Source organism: Bombina bombina, chromosome 3, assembly GCF_027579735.1.
Source record: "Bombina bombina isolate aBomBom1 chromosome 3, aBomBom1.pri, whole genome shotgun sequence".
NCBI classification, from domain to species: Eukaryota; Metazoa; Chordata; class Amphibia; order Anura; family Bombinatoridae; genus Bombina; species Bombina bombina.
In genome coordinates, this window is record NC_069501.1 from 420788562 (window position 1) to 420810589 (window position 22028).

Genomic DNA, 22028 nt, shown 5'->3' on the forward strand with positions numbered 1-22028 from the left:
AAGGCAGAGGGGCCTGGGTGACCCCTTCAGTTTTGGGAGCCTGCCCATTGCGGTTGACTAAGGCTTATGTAGCGCAGCGTCAACATGGCCAATGGCAGATCCTAGTGCACGCCGACTGGGCTAACTTGTCTAGATACCAGTTTGCAGCAATGCTAAAGAAAGTGGTGACCTCAGCGGGCATGGGAGACTGCAGAATTACCCCCCACTCGTTCCGTATAGGGTCTGCCACCAGCGCTGCGGCATTAGGCTGGGGGGCGGAACACATTCAAAGGTTAGGCAGGTGGAAGTCTCAATGTTACAAGCTATATGTGCGCCCCCAGCGGAGGCATAGTTGGGGAGGGGGAAGACTAATCGCCAGTTAACACGTTTGCCCAGTTCGGTTGGTGTTTCAAGTTCTTAATCATTGTAACCCATTTTAGGTGTGGCTGGGGGCCCTACCCACGTTTGGATCATAGAGCACTCTTAGCTACACTGGGCAGCCCTGAGGGCTCTCTCCCATCCTGACGGGCAGCAGCTGGGGCTATCGGTGTCAAGGGCCTCGGTGAGATGGTTGGGTCGTAGAGGCTTACAATGGAATGGTTTGCCTGCCCTCCTTCAAGATTCCAGACACAGATGGGGACAGCCTCATATTATCATTCTGCACATGAGGGGCAATGACTTAGGTTGTGCACCGGCATTGGACCTCATCAACATCATGAGGTCTGATGTGCGATGGGTTTGTGCAACGTTTCCGGGGGTGAGGTTGGCCTGGTCCAACATAATCCCCCGGTTGCGTTGGAGGTTCTTTCCCACACCCAAGACAGCATAGTTAGGAAGAAGGTAAACAGGGAGCTGGGTAGAGCAGTAATGGCTGTAGGTGGTTTTGTGGTCCACCCTGAACAGATTTCAGACGATAGGAAGCTGCTATATCACCCAGATGGCGTGCACCTGTCCGATGAAGGGCTGTTGATCTTCATGGCGGACCTCAAAAGGGCCTTAGTTACATATATTTAGCTGGTAGCGTCAAGAGTCCGTCTTTCTGAGAGAGCCTGTCTCTTTTGGCGGGAGGTTGTGGCCATAAACACCTGAGGGCAGAGTCTGTAGGGGTGACAGTCAGGCTAATGGGCGGGGGAGATGTCCTCAGGTCGTGACCTGAGGGCCCCCGCCCCGCGGGTCTGCTGGCTGAAGATCCTTTAGGACGTCTGCGCCTCCTAGACGGAATGGGGTGGAGCCACGTTTTGCGGCCCCCCTTTGCACTTTGCAATTCCATAACACCTGGCTGCGACCTCTAGTCATATGGAGCTATTATTAATAATTTACTAGGCCTTGAATGCCGCCACGAGTTAAGTGTTTAGTTATGACTTCAGTTGAAGTCAGGTTTATTTAAATGTTAAATAAACATGACCATGATATGGTCTTATACCCAGCTCTCTGTGTCCGTGTGTTTATTATCATTAGAGTAAGTTAAATAAGTATAGTTTAAAGGGGTTGTAACTACCAGACAGAGCATCAGCCCTTAGGGGAATGTAAGGTAGCAAAGTCTCCTGTAATGTAGTTAAGGGCCTGGGCATGACAGGGTAGTGAAAATTCCAGTGCAGTGTGTTAGCTACAATGTTGCAAAGTTAGTGGAGGTCTAGACTTACCAGTTATAAGGATGGTTCTGGAAGAATCCTGCCTCTTCTTCCTGGGATTTTCAACGAAGAAAGTTTCCCTCCCTCCCAACCCCCTTGCTCGTTGTTATAGTGATAACAGTTTAATGGCGTCATTCAGGCAAATGGCTTCCTATTTATTTGCTGTTTTTTTAGTCGGCTAAAGGCGGGGATAGGGTTAGTTGGCCTATTCGATGTAAGACCTTAGCAGTAATTTAGGTGCTTCCTGGTGGTAATTCCTGCAAGGCCTTTTCCTACCAGTGCCTTATAGGTGGAAGCAAAGAAAAGACAAGTTTTATCTCCTAGTGGCGGGAGGTCGTGGCCATAAACACCTGAGGGCAGAGTCTGTAGGGGTGACAGTCGGGCAAATGGGCAGGGGAGATGTCCTCAGGTCGTAACCTGAGGGCCCCCGCCCCGCGGGTCTGCTGGTTGAAGATCCTTTAGGACGTCTGCGCCTCCTAGACGGAATGGGGTGGAGCCACGTTTTGCGGCCCCCCTTTGTACTTTGCAATTCCATAACACCTGGCTGCGACCTCTAGTCATATGGAGCTATTATTACTAATTTACTAGGCCTCGAATGCCGCCACGAGTTAAGTGTTTAGTTATGACTTCAGTTGAAGTCAGGTTTATTTAAATGTTAAATAAACATGACCATGATATGGTCTTATACCCAGCTCTCTGTGTCCGTGTGTTTATTATCATTAGAGTAAGTTAAATAAGTATAGTTTAAAGGAGTTGTAACTACCAGATATAGCATCAGCCCTTATGGTATTCGGCTATTCGCTATTGGTGTTTTATAGAGTTTTCTCATTTTGTTGTGGACCTATGAGTGGGCTTCATTTAAGAGTTGTTGTTTACATCTTTTTTGCACATTATGGTAGTAGCCGATCGAATGTAAATTTGACCCATGACCCGGTTGCACTTACTAATTGCGGCTATATAACCTGGGGGCTTGTAGTATCTGGAATACCAGCTGATGAGGCCTGTCTGACGGGAGTGCGGATGTGATGCCGCAATAAAGATGTTCACACATGTGAGTGGGTTTATTTTTTTCACTATTTGCTTTTTACTTTATTGAAAGGTTAACGATCAGCTGAGTTCAGGTGTAGGCTAGCAGGTAACAGATGTATTTGATGCATTGGTAACAGCCGCTAGTTTGTATAACATTATGTAAAAGTGTTGTTTTCCGGCTAGTCAATTTTCAATATGTTACTCTTATTTTCGATCCTTCCTGCACCTTTGTATTATCACCTGGGTATTATGCTGTATTTTTCTGTACACAGACGTTCTATATATCTTACTGATTGTGCACCGTTGTTAGTACTCGCTATATCTTTTGATACATTGGCTAAAGGTGTATAGTACATGGTGTTTGGATCCGTGCGTATATTTTGGTGAGGCTTATCGTGGCATTATGTTATCAGCTTCCCATGAGTGCTATTCAAGTCTGGTAGTATATTTGAAGGTTTTAAAGATGTTTACGGGCTCCTATATATATTGAATACTGGAATTATAAACATACTGATTACCTACATTGCTGACATATTTGTTTCAATGAGATCTATAATAGAGACATGTTCCAATTTTTGTAACTGTTTTAGAAAGTATGTATTTGTTAGATGATGTCTTGCTCTCTATTTCTATGAATGGTTAATAATACACTTAGCCTGTTTCTACTCCTGTGTGCTGATTCTATGTATCCTTGGTAGCATTCTACAGCTCAGTTCTTCTTGCTTGCTCTGTTTCACAATATATTTTGTATATTTTGTGTTTTTATGCTCTGAGTTAAGTTTTATTTTTAGATGTGGGGATATGGGGTGTTATCACTTTATAATCTATATGAGTTGTGTATAATTTATATAATGGCCCTTGATGCCCCTGTTTCCACGCGAGCCTGAAAGCTCGCTGGAAGCAGCAGTTATGAAGCAGCGGTCTTAACATCGCTCCTCCATAACTCGTCGGCTGCCTCTGAGGCTGCGGACATCAATCCCCCCAAACCTATACGATCGGCTGATTGACACCCCCTGCTAGTGGCCGCGAATCTGCAGGGGGCGGCATTGCACAAGCAGTTCACCAGAATTGCTTATGCAATGTTAAATGTCGACAACGTATGCTGTCGGCATTCAGCGATGTCTGTTGGACATGATACGCTGCAGCGTATCATGTCAGACAGACATTGATAAATTGGCACCATAGTCTTGAGAAAGGCCTATTAAAGGGCCAAAACGTCGACTTGTGATCTATGCTTTTCTGATGTTGAAGTAAAGTTTTGATTATTATTTATATAATTCCTGTGAGTGCCCTTCTATTAGAAGATTTACATATAGGATTCAGGGATTGCAGCCGGGCTCAGATTGTATCTGAAAGGTTGGAGTGCTGGACTGCTGGCTACTTTATATATACATATATATAAATATATAGAAGTGTGTTGTTTACACAGCTATCTATAGAAATATATATTTAGAATAAGAAAAAGAACATAGCAATATCAAGTTATTTCTATTAAAAACACAAACCCAACCATTAAAAAATAATAAAAATTTTATTGCAAGTTTCAAGGAATTTGACTGGGAAGGGCTCAAAAGGGTGTGTGTGTGTATGTATATATATATATATATATATATATATATATATATATATATACAAATATATATATATAAATATATATATATATATAAATATATATATATATATATATATATATATATATATATATAAAATATATATATATATATATATATATATATATATATATATATATATATATATATATATATGCATAATGTGTTTATTTGTGCATATATGTGACAGGGTGAGAGAAGGAGTGTCAGAGATTGGAAAGGTCTTTTACCCTTCTAATAATGTGTTAATTTGTTAGCAGCCTATCACAGCTGATTTTTGTTAGGTCAGCTTGAGCCTTTATATGCAGCTATGTGGAGGAAATCAGTGTCTCATCACTCAAGGCTTAATCCAGAGAGGGAGGAACTGAAATCTTTGTTTATCTGACTGTATAACTGGCAGAAACAAGAGACTGGTAAGCAAATAATGATTTACTCTGCTTAATTTGATTTGTTTTGATAACTGGGACCAGTTTATCTGCCCAGTACTGGTTCGTAAGGAAAAATATTGTATGTGGAGTTAGTCTCCTATAGAATAGTTTTTAGTTTGTTTTTATGTTTCAATAGTAAGTATCCCCCATGTTGTTATTAAAAATAAAACAACCTAAAGAAACTATCGCCTAGATTACGAGTTTTGCGCTAACAGGGGTGCGTTGCTAACTTGCAGTTTATTCTCACTGCTCACTTTCCTGCAGCGCTGCTATTACAGGTTTTTACAAACCTGGCGTTAACAGGCAAGAAGTGAGTGTAGAGCAAAATTAAGCTCCACACTGCACTCCAATACCAGTGCTGCTTAAGTGAGCGGTGAGCTGGTTGTACGTGCTTGTGCACGATTTCCCCATAGACATCAATGGGGAGAGCCGGCTGAGAAAAAGTGATTTCACCTCTTGGGGTGGTCCCCAAGAAGGACCCGGGTAAGTTCTGCCTTATCCTACATTTGTCCTATCTGGAAGGCGGATCGGTGAATGACGCGATTGACCCGATGATCAGCTCAGTGTCTTACCAGTCATTTGATCGGGCCTTGGGATTGGTTAGGGCTGTGGGGCCGGGCGCGCTACTTGCTAAAATGGACATCGAGGCTGCTTTTCGGTTGCTTCCCATACACCCCACGTCATTCAGACTAATGGGGTGCAAATTTGAAGGGTGTTATTACATGGACAAATGCCTACCCATGTGCTGCTCGGTATCCTGCGCGTATTTAGATGCATTTAGCACTTTTTTGCATTGGGTGATCGTGACAGCGTCAGGTGGGGGTGAGGTGGCTCACTACCTTGATGATTTTCTGCTGGTGGGCGGCGCCAATACTTGGGAATGCGCTCGACTGATGGCAGTGATGAGGGGCTTAATGGCCAAATTTGGGGTACCGCTCGCAGAGGACAAGATGCAGGGCCCTTGTACGAGGCTCACATACCTGGGCATTGAGATAGACACTGCTGAAAGGCTATATCATCTTCCCGCCGATATGGTGGAGGCCATGCTTACAGCAGTCCGTAAGGCAACAGCGGCCACCAGCATGCCCATAAAGGAACTGCAGTCAGTTTTGAGTCTCCTCAATTTTGCGTATAAAGTTATACACATGGGTCGCGTGTTTAATAGGAGGATGGAAGCTAAGCTGTCTGCTCCTCAACGCTCGCGGGCAGTCACAGTGTCAGAAGACATGCGGGAAGACCTTCTAGTATGGGAGCGATTTCTCATAGATTTTAATAGGACGCTGCTATGGCGTTCCCCTCAGGCTTCTAGTCAGGCGGCCCACCTCTTCACCAATGCAGCCAGGGCATTCGGCTATGGGGCATACCTTGACGGTCAATAGAGTGCCGAACCATGGCCTCTGTCGGGGTTTCAGGCAGGCCTGACTAGGAATCTAACACTTTTGGAGCTCTTTCCCATAGTTGTGGCAATGGAGCTCTGGGGGCCGGTCCTAAAGAACCGGTTCATCGTGTTTTGGACAGACAATGCTAGCGTCGTGTTGGCCATTAATAGACTATCTGCTTCCTTGCCAGTGGTTGTTAGGTACATACGTCAGTTGGTGCTTAGATGCTTACAATACAACATTCAATTTACGGCGAGACACGTCCCGGGGGTGAAAAACACCTTTGCGGACGCGCTATCTAGGTTTCAGTGGGAACAGTTCGGTAGACTGACCCCCAAGGCAGCAGCGAGTGGCTTACCCTCTCCCCCCTCTGTTTGGCAGTTGGTGGGGCATGGAATTCTATTCGGCACCTAGTGCAGGTGTCACTGTCTCCGAACACCTGGAAGGCCTACTCACAGCACTGGGGTGAGTGGGTGGGGTATTGCTTGGTGCACGGCGCAGTAGTAGAGGGAGGCCCTCGAGAATTGTTTCTCAAATGGCTCACCAGCTTGAATAGGCAATCGACCTCTAAGGGAGCTATATCCAATAAGATTGCAGCAATTTCATTCTTCTGCAACCTGTTGGAATATCCCAATGTCACAAAAGGGTTTATGGTGAGGCAGGTATTCAAAGGTAGGAGAAGGTTGGAAGGGAGGGCAGGAGATGCCCGGGAACCGGTGACAATGTACAGGCTGTCCAAGCTGCTTAGTGCCCTGGATGACATCTGCACAGATCCTTATGAGAAGGCCTTGTTTCAATGTGCCTTTTCGTTGGCATTTTTTGCTGCCCTGAGGCCGGGGGAGTTGGTCGCTGCCTCTAAACAGTCAATTAAGTCTGGAATACAGGTGGTCCATGTCAAATGGGCCGGGGATAACCTGCTCTTGTTCATCCCGCATTCCAAGACGGACCAGGAAGGAAGAGGGGCCTGGGTGACCCTGACTCCTTCAGTTTTTGGAGCCTGCCCAGTGCGGTTGACTAAGGCTTATGTAGCGCAGCGTCCGCATGGCCAATCGCAGATCCTAGTGCACGCCAACGGGGTTAACTTGTCTAGATACCAGTTTGCATCGATGCTAAAGAAAGCGGTGATCTCAGTGGGCATGGGAGACTGCAGAATTACCCCCCACTCGTTCTGTATAGGGTCTGCCACCAGCGCTGCAGTGTTAGGCTGGGGGGCGGAACACATTCAAAGGTTAGGCAGGTGGAAGTCCCAATGTTACAAGCTATATGTGCGCCCCCCAGCGGAGGCATAGTTGGGGAGGGGGAAGACTAATCGCCAGTTAACGCGCTTGCCCAGTTCGGTTGGTGTTTCAAGTTCTTAATCATTGTAACCCATTTTAGGTGTGGCTGGGGGCCCTACCCATGTTTGGATCATAGAGCACTCTTAGGTACACTGGGCGGCCCTGTGGGGTCTCTCCCATCCTGACGGGCAGCACCTAGGGCTATCGGTGTCAAGGGCCTCGGTGAGATGGTTGGGTCGTAGAGGCTTACAATGGAATGGTTTACCTGCCCTCCTTCAAGATGCCATACACAGATGGGGACAGCCTCATTTTATCATTCTGCACATGGGGGGCAATGACTTAGGTTGCGCACCGGCGTTCGACCTCATCAACATCATGAGGTCTGACATTTGATGGATTTGTGCAACGTTTCCGGGGGTGAGGTTGGCCTGGTCCAACATAATCACCCGGTTGCGTTGGAGGTTCTTTCCCACACCCAAGACAGCATATAGAGTTAGGAAGAAGGTAAACAGGGAGCTGGGTAGAGCAGTAATGGCTGTAGATGGTTTTGTGGTCCACCATGAACAGATTTCAGACGATAGGAAGCAGCTATATCGCCCAGATGGCGTGCACCTGTCCGATGAAGGGCTGTTGATCTTCATGGCGGACCTCAAAAGGGCATTAGTTACATATATTTAGCTGGTGGCGGCAATAGTCCGTCTTTCTGAGAGAGCCTGTCTCTTGTGGCGGGAGGTTGTGGCCATAAACACCTGAGGGCAGAGTCTGTAGTGGTGACAGTCGGGCTAATGGGTGGGGGAGATGTCCTCAGGTCCTGACCTGAGGGCCCCCGCCCCGCGGGTCTGCTGGCTGAAGATCCTTTAGGACGTCTGCGCCTCCTAGACGGAATGGGGTGGAGCCACGTTTTGCGGCCCCCCTTTGCACTTTGCAAATTCCATAATACCTGGCTGCGAACTCTAGTCATATGGAGCTATTATTACTAATTTACTAGGCCTTGAATGCTGCCATGAGTTAAGTGTTTAGTTATGACTTCAGTTGAAGTCAGGTTTATTTAAATGTTAAATAAACATGACCATGATATGGTCTTATACCCAGCTCTCTGTGTCTGTGTGTTAATTATCATTAGAGTAAGTTAAATAAGTATAGTTTAAAGGGGTTGTAACTACCAGATAGAGCATCAGCCCTTAGGGGAATGTAAGGTAGCAAAGTCTCCTGTAATGGAGTTAAGGGCCTGGACATGACAGGGTAGTGAAAATCCCAGTACAATGTGTTAGCAACAATGTTGCAAAGTTAGGGGAGGTCTTAGACTTACCAGTTATAAGGATGGTTCTGGAAGAATCCTGCCTCTTCTTCCTGGGTTTTCAATGAAGAAAGTTTCCCTCCCTCCCAACCCCCTTGCTCGTTGGTTATAGTGATTACAGTTTAATGGCATCATTCAGGCAAATGGCTTCCTATTTGGTTGCTGTTTTTTTAGTCGGCTAAAGGCGGGGATAGGGTTAGTTGGCCTAATCGATGTAAGACCTTAGCAGTTATTTAGGTGCTTCCTGGTGGTAATTCCTGCAAGGCCTTTTCCTACCAGTGCCTTATAGGTGGAAGCAAAGAAAAGACAAGTTTTATCTCCTAGCGGCGGGAGGTCGTGGCCATAAACACCTGAGGGCAGAGTCTGTAGGGGTGACAGTCGGGCTAATGGGCGGGGGAGATTTCCTCAGGTCGTGACCTGAGGGCCCCCGCCCCGCGGGTCTGCTGGCTGAAGATCCTTTAGGATGTCTGCGCCTCCTAGACGGAATGGGGTGGAGCCATGTTTTGTGGCCCCCCTTTGCACTTTGCAATTCCATAACACCTGGACACCTGGCTGTGACCTCTAGTCATATGGAGCTATTATTACTAATTTACTAGGCCTCTAATGTCGCCACGAGTTAAGTATTTAGTTATAACTTCAGTTGAAGTCAGGTTTATTTAAATGTTAAATAAACATGACCATGATATGGTCTTATACCCAGCTCTCTGTGTCCGTGTGTTTATTATCATTAGAGTAAGTTAAATAAGTATAGTTTAAAGGGGTTGTAACTACCAGATAGAGCATCAGCCCTTATGGTATTCGCTATTCGCTATTGGTGTTTTATGGAGTTTTCTCATTTTGTAGTGGACCTATGAGTGGGCTTCATTTAAGAGTTGTTGTTTACATCTTTTTTGCACATTATGTTAGTAGCCGATCGAATGTAAATTTGACCCATGACCCGGTTGCACTTACTAATTGTGGCTATATAACCTGGGGGTTTGTAGTATCTGGAATACCAGCTGATGAGGCCTGTCTGACGGGAGTGCAGATGTGATGCCGCAATAAAGATGTTCACACATGTGAGTGGGTTTATTTTTTTCACTATTTGCTTTTTACTTTATTGAAAGGTTAACGATCAGCTGAGTTCAGGTGTAGGCTATGGCTGTCGATTCGTTATAAGAGGTAGCGGGTAACAGATGTATTTGATGCATTGGTAACAGCTGCTAGATTGTATAACATTATGTAAAAGTGTTGTTTTCCGGCTAGTCAATTTTCAATATGTTACTCTTATTTTCGATCCTTCCTGCACCTTTGTATTATCACCTGGATATTATGCTGTATTATTCTGTACACAGACGTTCTATATATCTTACTGATTGTGCACCATTGTTAGTACTCGCTATAACTTTTGATACATTGGCTAAAAGTGTATAGTACATGGTGTTTGGATCCATGAGTATATTTTGGTGAGGCTTATTGTGGCATTATGTTATCAGCTTCCCATGAGTGCTATTCAAGTCTGGTAGTATATTTGAAGGTTTTAAAGATGTTTACGGGCTCCTATATATATTGAATACTGGAATTATAAACATACTGATTACCTACATTGCTGACATATTTGTTTCAATGAGATCTATAATAGAGACATGTTCCAATTTTTGTAACTGTTTTAGAAAGTATGTATTTGTTAGATGATGTCTTGCTCTCTATTTCTATGAATGGTTAATAATACACTTAGCCTGTTTCTACTCCTGTGTGCTGATTCTATGTATCCTTGGTAGCACTCTACAGCTCAGTTCTTCTTGCTTGCTCTGTTTCACAATATATTTTGTATATTTTGTGTTTTTATGCTCTGAGTTAAGTTTTATTTTTAGATGTGGGGATATGGGGTGTTATCACTTTATAATCTATATGAGTTGTGTATAATTTATATAATGGCCCTTAATGCCCTTGTTTCTGCGCGAGCCTGAAAGCTCGCTGGAAGCAGCAGTTATGAAGCAGCGGCCTGAACATCGCTCCTCCATAACTCGTCTGCTGCCTCTGAGGCTGCGGACATCAATCCCCCCAAACCTATACGATCGGGCTGATTGACACCTCCTGCTAGTGGCCGCGAATCTGCAGGGGGCGGCATTGCACAAGCAGTTTACCAGAACTGCTTGTGCAATGTTAAATTTCGACAGCGTATGCTGTCGGCATTCAGCAATGTCTGTTGGACATGATACGCTCCAGCGTATCATGTCAGACAGACATTGATAAATTGGCACCATAGTCTTGAGAAAGGCCTATTAAAGGGCCAAAACGTCGACTTGTGATCTATGCTTTTCTGATGTTGAAATAAAGTTTTGATTATTATTTATATAAGTCTTGTGAGTGCCCTTCTATTAGAAGATTTACATATAGGATTCAGGGATTGCAGCCGGGCTCAGATTGTATCTGAAAGGTTGGAGTGCTGGACTGCTGGCTACTTTATATATACATATATATATATAAATATATAGAAGTGTGTTGTTTACACAGCTATCTATAGAAATATATATTTAGAATAAAAAAAAGAACATAGCAATTTCAAGTTATTTCTATTAAAAACACAAACCCAACCATTAAAAAATAATAAAAATGTTATTGCAAGTTTCAAGGAATTTGACTGGGAAGGGCTCAAAAGGGTGTGTGTGTATATATATGTATATATATATATATATATATATATATATATATGCATAATGTGTTTATTTGTGCATATATGTGACAGGGTGAGAGAAGGAGTGTATATTAGCAGAGATTGGAAAGGTCACTTTTTCCCTTCTAATAATGTGTTAATTTGTTAGCAGCCTATCACAGCTGATTTTTGTTAGGTCAGCTTGAGCCTTTATATGCAGATATGTGGAGGAAATCAGTGTCTCATCACTCAAGGCTTAATCCAGAGAGGGAGGAACTGAAATCTTTCTGTTTATCTGACTGTATAACTGGCAGAAACAAGAGACTGGTAAGCAAATAATGATTTACTCTGCTTAATTTGATTTGTTTTGATAACTGGGACCAGTTTAGCTGCCCAGTACTGGTTCGTAAGGAAAAATATTGTATGTGGAGTTAGTCTCCTATAGAATAGTTTTAAGTTTGTTTTTATGTTTAATTTCAATAGTAAGTATCCCCCATGTTGTTAATAAAAATAAAACAACCTAAAGAAACTATCACCTAGATTACGAGTTTTGCGGTAACAGGGGTGCGTTGCTAACTTGCAGTTTATTCTCACCGCTCACTTTCCTGCAGCGCTGGTATTACAGGTTTTTACAAACCCGCCGTTAACAGGCAAGAAGTGAGCGTAGAGCAAAATTAAGCTCCACACTGCACTCCAATACCAGTGCTGCTTAAGTGAGCTGTGAGCTGGTTGTACGTGCTTGTGCACGATTTCCCCATAGACATCAATGGGGAGAGCCGGCTGAGAAAAAGTCTAACACCTGCAAAAAAGCAGGGTAAAACTCAGTAACGCAGCCCCATTGATTGCTATGGGGAAACTAAATTTATGTTTACACCTAACACCCTAACATGAACCCCGAGTCTAAACACCCCTAATCTTACACTTATTAACCCCTAACCTGCTGCCCCCGACATCGCCGACACCTACATTATATTTATTAACCCCTAATCTGCTGTCCCCAATGTCGCTGCCACTATTCTAAATTTATTAACCCATAAAACCTAAGTCTAACCCTAACCCTAACCCCCAACAAATATAATTAAAATAAATATAAATAAAATCACTATTATTAACTAAATTATTCATATTTAAAACTAAATACTTACCTGTAAAATAAACCCTAAGCTATCTACAATATAACTAATATTTACATTGTATCTAGCTTAGGGTTTATTTTTATTTTACAGGCAAGTTTGTATTTATTTTAAGTAGGTAGAATAGTTACTAAATAGTTCTTAACTATTTACTAACTACCTAGCTAAAATAAAACCTAACCTAAGTTACACTAACACCTATCACTACACTACAAATAAATAACTTACATAAATTAAATACAATTAAATACATTAAATACAATTAGCTAAATTACAACAACAAAAAACACTAAATTACAGAAAATAAAAAACAAATTACAAGATATTTAAACTAATTACACCTAATCTAAGAGCAAGCAACCCCCCAACAGTAAAACCCACCACCCACACAACCAACCCCCCAAATAAAACCCTAACTAAAAAAAACATAAGCTCACCATTGCCCTGAAAAGGGCATTTGCATGGGCATTGCCCTTAAAATGGCATTTAGCTCTATTGCTGCCCAAAGCTCTGACCTAAAAATAAAACCCACCCAATACACCCTTAAAAAATCCTAACACTAACCCCCAAAGATTCACTAACCGGGAGGAGTCTTCATCCAAGCGGCAAGATGTCCTCAACGAAGCCGGCAGAAGTGGTCCTCCAGACGGGCAGAAGTGGTCCTCCAGATGGGCAGAAGTCTTCACCCAGATGCCATCTTCTATCTTCATCCTTCCGACGCGGAGCGGCTCCATCTTCAAGACATCCGGCATGGAGCATCCTCTTCTTCCGACGGCTTCTTGCTGAATGAAGGTACATTTAAGTGGCTTCATCCAAGATGGCGTCCCTTAGATTTCGATTGGCTGATAGAATTCTATCAGCCAATCGGGAATTAAGGTTGAAAAATCCTATTGGCTGATGCAATCAGCCAATAGGATTGAACTTCAATCCTATTGGCTGATCCAATCAGCCAATAGGATTGAGCTCACATTCTATTGGCTGTTCCAATCAGCCAATAGAATCTGGGCTCAATCCTATTGGCTGATTGGATCAGCCAATAGGATTTTTTCAACCTTAATTCCTTATTAAAACCTTATTTATATATAAAAAGATATCCAGCTCACAGCAGGATGTATAAAAGATGCCCACTAGACAAAGGATCACTGAACTATACAATATTGTCAGCTTACCTTAGTGCACAGAGTTCACAAGTAATGAATTTGTAAAAATATAAGAGAAAAGACAAGTTGAACCAAACCAACACTAGCTCATATAGGGGCAACAATTTAAAGATGAACCATCATACAAGCAAGTTCAAGCAGATTATATATTTATTAAACATGGATTATTATCCCAACAACACACACAATATGTATTCACAAAATAATCTAGTGAGCAATCCTACTGAAGGAGTATACTGAGGTCAAGTAATACAAAAGGTATAGCGATAAATGTCTCCAGATGCACCATAAGTATTAGGCAAAACTTGATAGGATATTCATAGAATGGTTGCACAGTCAGTTGGTTAGTTTGCATACAGCATTTGCAAAAGGAAACGTTTAGTGCAGAGCAGTCCAGGTTAAGACCTGTAGCAGTAAAGTGTAATGCAATAAAGTACAAGAGCAGTTGTACAGTCAGTAGGTCAATTTGCATACACCATTTTTCAGAAAAAACGTTAGTACAAAAAAGTGAGCGTGTCTGTATAGCGCTACATGCATTTCACCTTTGCAATTCACGTAGGGCTTTCTCAAGCGTTATAGATTGTTAAGTGTACAGAGTTTAAACCTTTACATAATGGAGTATACTATACTACCACTGGCTACTGTTTAAATGTCTAGGAAAAAGTGGGAATATCACCAGATAAATTCATTTTACAAATAGACATATTTTCAAATATATATATTAATATTCACATCTAGAATTGAAAAAATATATATTTTATAATATTGTATAAGCAAACAATAAATAAAAAGATGTGTGTGTATATATGTATGTATATATATATATATATATATATATATATATATATATATATATATATATATATATATATATATATATATATATATATATACATACATACATACATACATACATACATACATATATATATATATATATATATACAGTTGGAAATTGGTTATTTATGATGGAGTGGGATTTAACCAAATTTATATAAGTGAAGCACATGTTATTATTGCATTGGTATATATGATAAAGAGACTACAGGAGTGTATGTATGATACATTTTTAGTAAATGTTCATTTCAAGGTAGCTAGATATATAGACAAGGGACATTAGGCCATGTATATACAGATGATGTTATTAGACAAGTTGCATGAGTTAAGTTAAAAATTGGGCATAGTTAATTTCCTCATTTATTTCTGCTGGTTGTAGTGAGTTCAAATTATATATTCATTTACACTCAGCCTTTAATAACAGTTTGTCAATATCACCTCCTCTAGACCTCAGATCGGTAAGCTCTAAGCCCATCCATCTTATATCCTTATCCCCACTGTTATGACATTCCATAAAGTGTCCGGCTATTCCGCTACTTTTGATTCTTTCTTTGAGTATATCCCTCCTATGCTCCTTAATCCTTTCATAGATTTCCCTGTAGGTTTTCCCAATATAGAACTTGGGACACATACATGTCACTAAATATACTACTTCACTACTTTTAGAGTTAATATGTCCTTTCACTTTAAGTTTCTCCTTCAAATTGGTTATTTTGTTTCCTTTCATCATGCATTTGCAAATTACATATTTGCCACATTAAAAGAACCATTCTCTTCCTTCCTCTTAGCCAATCAATTAGTGTTGGAGTTTGGATCCACAAAATGACTATTAACTAGTTTATCACCCAGTGATGGTGCTTTTCTCGCAGTTAAGGATGGAAATGTGCCGACTATATCCATTAGATCTGAATCAATAGTGAGTAACTCCCAATACCTTTTAAGGATGGCCCTAATTTCATTCCATCTGTCATTATATGTGGAAATGTATCTTACAATGTTTTTTTGGCTCTTTTTGCTTGTATAAAAGGGTTTCTAGCTCCATCTCTCTTGCTCTATGGTACCCTTGTTTGATACATTTTGTGTGGTAGCCACGGACTTTAAAGTGTTTGGTCTGATCCATAGCATGCGACTTAAATCCCTCCAATGTGGAGCAGTTTCTGCTGTGTCTCAGAAACTGTCCCAAAGGGATAGACCTAATTTTTGTATTAGGGTGATGACTGCTAGCTTCCAGAAATGTATTTGCTGCAGTCGGTTTTCAAAAAGATTCAGTAACCAATTTATCTCCCACCTTTGAAATTCTTAAGTCTAGGAAAGTCAAATCATTCATACTATGTAAATTTTAAATTCCAGGAATTATAATTCAGAGTTTTCATAAATCTATTTATTTAATTCAGATACTGAGCCATCCCATAAGAGGAAGACGTTATCAATATAATGTATCCACAAATCAATTGACTTCCCAAAATCTTCTGGAATGTCAACTATGTTTTCAGCTTCCCACTTGCCCAGAAAGAGGCAGGCATAGGTGGGGGCACAACATGCCCCCATTGCTGTGCCTATCAACTGTCTGTAGAATTTTTTATTAAAAGTAAAATAGTTTTGCTCTAATAAGAACCTAAGCCACAATAGAACAAAGTTGGTATGTTATTCATATTGTTGACCCTTTGGATCAGAAAATATTTGATTGCTTCAATTACTAATGCATAAGGGATGCATGCATATAAGGATTCCACATCTATTGATACCAAAAGGACAGTTGGAAAGACACAAATATTGTCTAATTTTCTCAGGACGTCTCTGGTGTCCTGTACATACGAAGGTAATGACAATAGATGTTGACCTAAACACCAATCAACATATTTACCCAGGTTTTCACTGAGGTCATTGATCTCAGAAACTATGGGTCTACCGGGAGGGGGCATTTTATTTTTATGCAATTTTGGGATTGTATAAAATGTTGGCACTACAGAAAATTAATTTATCATAAAGCGATATTCATTATTGTTAATTGTGCATCTTTAAATGCCTCAAGCAATAATCTATCTAAATAGATTTTGTATTTTATTGTTGAATCATTTCTCAAGACATCATATTGTGTTCTTGTATTTAATTGTCTAAGGTATTCATGCACATAATCCTGGGTTTTAAGGATAACCACATTGCCACCCTTGTCCGATGGCTTTATGATGATACTGTTATCATTCATTAATTCATGCAAAGCTTGAACGTCATCATTAGATTATTTTTTTGAAGTTAAATTATCATCCAGAGATTTAATATCTCTTTCAACTAATTTCACAATATTAGAGACATTAGAAACCATGGATAGGGATGGCATATAATTAGATTTTGGTTTTAAGGTACTGAAACCTATTGAGCCAGTTTCTTGGTCGTCATCATTGTCATTTTCTGACAGTAATGCTTCCAAATCTTTCAATATCTTTTTGTCATGCATATCCATATTTTCAATGTCTGGTTTATTTTGATAAATTTTCTTTAAAACAACTCTTCTTGCAAATATATGTAGATCTTTAGCAGCTGTAAATATATTTAATTTATTCAATGGACTGAAAGACAACCTTTCATCAAAAGTTTTAAATGTGGCAAATCCAAAATTGTATCAGATAAATTTATCACTTGTAATTCATCTGCCTGAGTGTTACCTAATTCTCGCCTAGATTTAGAGATTTGTCAGTAAAGACCTGTGGTGCTAATGCTGCTTTTTTTCCAGCGCACCCTTAAGACAACGCTGGTATTTAGAGTTGTCTGAGTGGCTGCTTTAGGCTCAGAAAAGGGAGCATAAGTAAAAAGAGAGAAGTGCTCAACCTGGAAACGAACAATAGCATAATAGCTTGTTCTATGGCTAGTTACCACCCAAGAAGCAGCCTCTTTTTGCTCAACATGTGCCTTTCACAGAGAAAAACTTTCCTGAAGCATATCAGTCTGATCCTGACTTCACAGTACAGTCCAGCCCCGAAATACCAGGCAATTCTTCTCTGAACGAGAGAAACAGCAAAACCCCAGACGTACGTTTCGGCCTATTGTGGGCCTCGTCAGTGAGGTGCAGCCATATCCCTCTAGGCACACTGAGCAACGGGTCCACGTCTGGATTCCCGCATCACACTTAGGGAGACTTCCCAAAATGTCATAATTTGCATAAGTAAAAAGAGAGAAGCGCTCAACCTGGAAACGAACAATAGCATAATAGCTTGTTCTATGGCTAGTTACCACCCAAGAAGCAGCCTCTTTTTGCTCAACATGTGCCTTTCACAGAGAAAAACTTTCCTGAAGCATATCAGTCTGATCCTGACTTCACAGTACAGTCCAGCCCCGAAATACCAGGCAATTCTTCTCTGAACGAGAGAAACAGCAAAACCCCAGACGTACGTTTCGGCCTATTGTGGGCCTCGTCAGTGAGGTGCAGCCATATCCCTCTAGGCACACTGAGCAACGGGTCCACGTCTGGATTCCCGCATCACACTTAGGGAGACTTCCCAAAATGTCATAATTTGCATAAGTAAAAAGAGAGAAGCGCTCAACCTGGAAACGAACAATAGCATAATAGCTTGTTCTATGGCTAGTTACCACCCAAGAAGCAGCCTCTTTTTGCTCAACATGTGCCTTTCACAGAGAAAAACTTTCCTGAAGCATATCAGTCTGATCCTGACTTCACAGTACAGTCCAGCCCCGAAATACCAGGCAATTCTTCTCTGAACGAGAGAAACAGCAAAACCCCAGACGTACGTTTCGGCCTATTGTGGGCCTCGTCAGTGAGGTGCAGCCATATCCCTCTAGGCACACTGAGCAACGGGTCCACGTCTGGATTCCCGCATCACACTTAGGGAGACTTCCCAAAATGTCATAATTTGCATAAGTAAAAAGAGAGAAGCGCTCAACCTGGAAACGAACAATAGCATAATAGCTTGTTCTATGGCTAGTTACCACCCAAGAAGCAGCCTCTTTTTGCTCAACATGTGCCTTTCACAGAGAAAAACTTTCCTGAAGCATATCAGTCTGATCCTGACTTCACAGTACAGTCCAGCCCCGAAATACCAGGCAATTCTTCTCTGAACGAGAGAAACAGCAAAACCCCAGACGTACGTTTCGGCCTATTGTGGGCCTCGTCAGTGAGGTGCAGCCATATCCCTCTAGGCACACTGAGCAACGGGTCCACGTCTGGATTCCCGCATCACACTTAGGGAGACTTCCCAAAATGTCATAATTTGCATAAGTAAAAAGAGAGAAGCGCTCAACCTGGAAACGAACAATAGCATAATAGCTTGTTCTATGGCTAGTTACCACCCAAGAAGCAGCCTCTTTTTGCTCAACATGTGCCTTTCACAGAGAAAAACTTTCCTGAAGCATATCAGTCTGATCCTGACTTCACAGTACAGTCCAGCCCCGAAATACCAGGCAATTCTTCTCTGAACGAGAGAAACAGCAAAACCCCAGACGTACGTTTCGGCCTATTGTGGGCCTCGTCAGTGAGGTGCAGCCATATCCCTCTAGGCACACTGAGCAACGGGTCCACGTCTGGATTCCCGCATCACACTTAGGGAGACTTCCCAAAATGTCATAATTTGCATAAGTAAAAAGAGAGAAGCGCTCAACCTGGAAACGAACAATAGCATAATAGCTTGTTCTATGGCTAGTTACCACCCAAGAAGCAGCCTCTTTTTGCTCAACATGTGCCTTTCACAGAGAAAAACTTTCCTGAAGCATATCAGTCTGATCCTGACTTCACAGTACAGTCCAGCCCCGAAATACCAGGCAATTCTTCTCTGAACGAGAGAAACAGCAAAACCCCAGACGTACGTTTCGGCCTATTGTGGGCCTCGTCAGTGAGGTGCAGCCATATCCCTCTAGGCACACTGAGCAACGGGTCCACGTCTGGATTCCCGCATCACACTTAGGGAGACTTCCCAAAATGTCATAATTTGCATAAGTAAAAAGAGAGAAGCGCTCAACCTGGAAACGAACAATAGCATAATAGCTTGTTCTATGGCTAGTTACCACCCAAGAAGCAGCCTCTTTTTGCTCAACATGTGCCTTTCACAGAGAAAAACTTTCCTGAAGCATATCAGTCTGATCCTGACTTCACAGTACAGTCCAGCCCCGAAATACCAGGCAATTCTTCTCTGAACGAGAGAAACAGCAAAACCCCAGACGTACGTTGAGCAGAATATAGCTCCACTTCAACCCTCAATACCAGCGTTGCCTACGGTAGCGGTAAGCTGGAAAAACGATATCCCCATAGGAAACAATGGGGCTTAGCTGGCTGAAAAAAACCTAACACCTGCAAAAAAGCAGCGTTCAGCTCCTAACGCAGCCCCATTGTTTCCTATGGGGAAACACTTTCTAAGTCTACACCTAACACCCTAACATGAACCGCGAGTCTAAACACCACTAATCTTACACTTATTAACCCCTAATCTGCCGCCCCCGCTATCGCTGACACCAACATTATATTATTAACCCCTAATCTGCCGCTCCTTATACCGCCGCAACCTTCATTATAGCTATAAACCCCTAATCTACTGCCCCTAACATCGCCGAAACCTATATTATATTTATTACCCCCTAATCTGCCCCCCCAACGTCGCCGCTACCTAACTACAATTATTAACCCCTAATCTGCCGACCGGACCTCGCCGCCACTATAATAAATGTATTAACCCCTAAACCACCGCACTCCCGCCTCGCAAACACTATAATAAATTTTATTAGCCCCTAACATCGCCGAAACCTATATTATATTTATTACCCCCTAATCTGCCCCCCCAACATCGCCGCCACCTACCTACAATTATTAACCCCTAATCTCCCGCCCGCAACCTCGCCGCTACTATAATAAATGTATTAACCCCTAAACCTAAGTCTAACCCTAACACCCCCCTAACATAAATATAATTTAAATAAAACTAAATAATATTCCTATAATTAAATAAATTAATCCTATTTAAAACTAAATACTTGCCTAGAAAATAAACCCTAATATAGCTACAATATAAATAATAATTACATTGTATCTATTTTAGGATTTATATTTATTTTACAGGCAACTTTGTATTTATTTTAACTAGGTACAATAGCTATTAAATAGTTAATAACTATTTAATAGCTACCTAGTTAAAATAATTACAAAATTACCTGTGAAATAAATCCTAACCTAAGTTACATTTAAACCTAACACTACACTATCATTAAATTATTTAAATAAATTAACTACAATTACCTACAATTAAATTTAATTAAATAAACTAATCTATAATACAAAAAAAACAAAACACTAAATTACAGAAAATAAAAAAATATTACAAGAAGTTTAAACTAATTACACCTAATCTATGCCCCCTAATAAAATAATAAAGCCCCCCAAAATAAAAAAATGCCCTACCCTATTCTAAATTACAAAAGTAATCAGCTCTTTTACCAGCCCTTAAAAGGGCTTTTTGCGGGGCATTGCCCCAAAGTAATCAGCTCTTTTACCTGTAAAAGAAAATACAACCCCCCCAACATTAAAACCCACCACCCACATACCCCTACTCTAACCCACCCAACCCCCCTTAAAAAAAACTAACACTAACCCCCTGAAGATCTCCCTACCTTGAGTCGTCTTCACCCAACCGGGCCGAAATCTTCATCCAAGGTGCGCAGAAGAGGTCCTTCATCTGGTAGAAGTCTTCATCCAGGCGGCGTCTTCAATCTTCATCCATCTGGAGCGGAGCGGAGACATCCTCTTCATCCGAAGTCTTCTTACACAATGACGGTACCTTCATTGAAGTTCAATCCGATTGGCTGATCCAATTAGCCAATCGGATTGAGCTTGCATTCTATTGGCTGTTCCAATTTTATTATAAGGTTTGTGATGTGGGGGGCCTCGGTTTAGGGGTTCATAGGTAGTTTATGGGTGTTAGTGTACTTTATAGCACAGTAATTAAGAGCTTTATGTTCCGGCGTTAGCCCATAAAGCTCTTAACTACTGACTTTTTTTGGCGGTTGGAGTCTTGTCGGTAGAGGGTCTACCGCTCACTTCTTCCAAGACTCCAAATACCAGCGTTAGGCAAATCCCATTGAAAAGATAGGATACGCAATTGCCGTAAGGGGATCTGCGGTAGCCTGGAGTCGCGGAAAGGAAGTGAGCGGTAGACCCTTTCCTGCCTGACTCTAAATACCAGCGGGCGGTAAAAAGCAGCATTAGGACCCCTTAACGCTGCTTTTGACGGCTAACGCCAAACTCTAAATCTAAGCCTCTGTTTCTCCACATTCTGTGAGCTGCGTAATGTGTAACCTCCCTTCTTCCCATTTTCCTTTCTTATGCTTCTTCCCCCCTCTATGGGTTTTTCTGGGGCCCCCAGGTTCCCCCTGTCCAAAAAAATCCTTCTTCTACGTTGGCGTCTCCCTCTGACTCTTTCTGATCCTGATCTCTCTGATCCTGAGGATTCTGAAGTATATATGGTAGCATACTCATATACTTTATAATCTTTGTAATCTAAAATATCCCTTAAGAATTACCTTCTTTTTCTAGACTTAGTTTCTTCCTGTAGTTTTCTTGTTTCAACTAGAATCTCATCCTTTAATTTTTTATAATTAGCATTAGCAGACCATTTATCTAGTGCAGTCTCTGATTTCT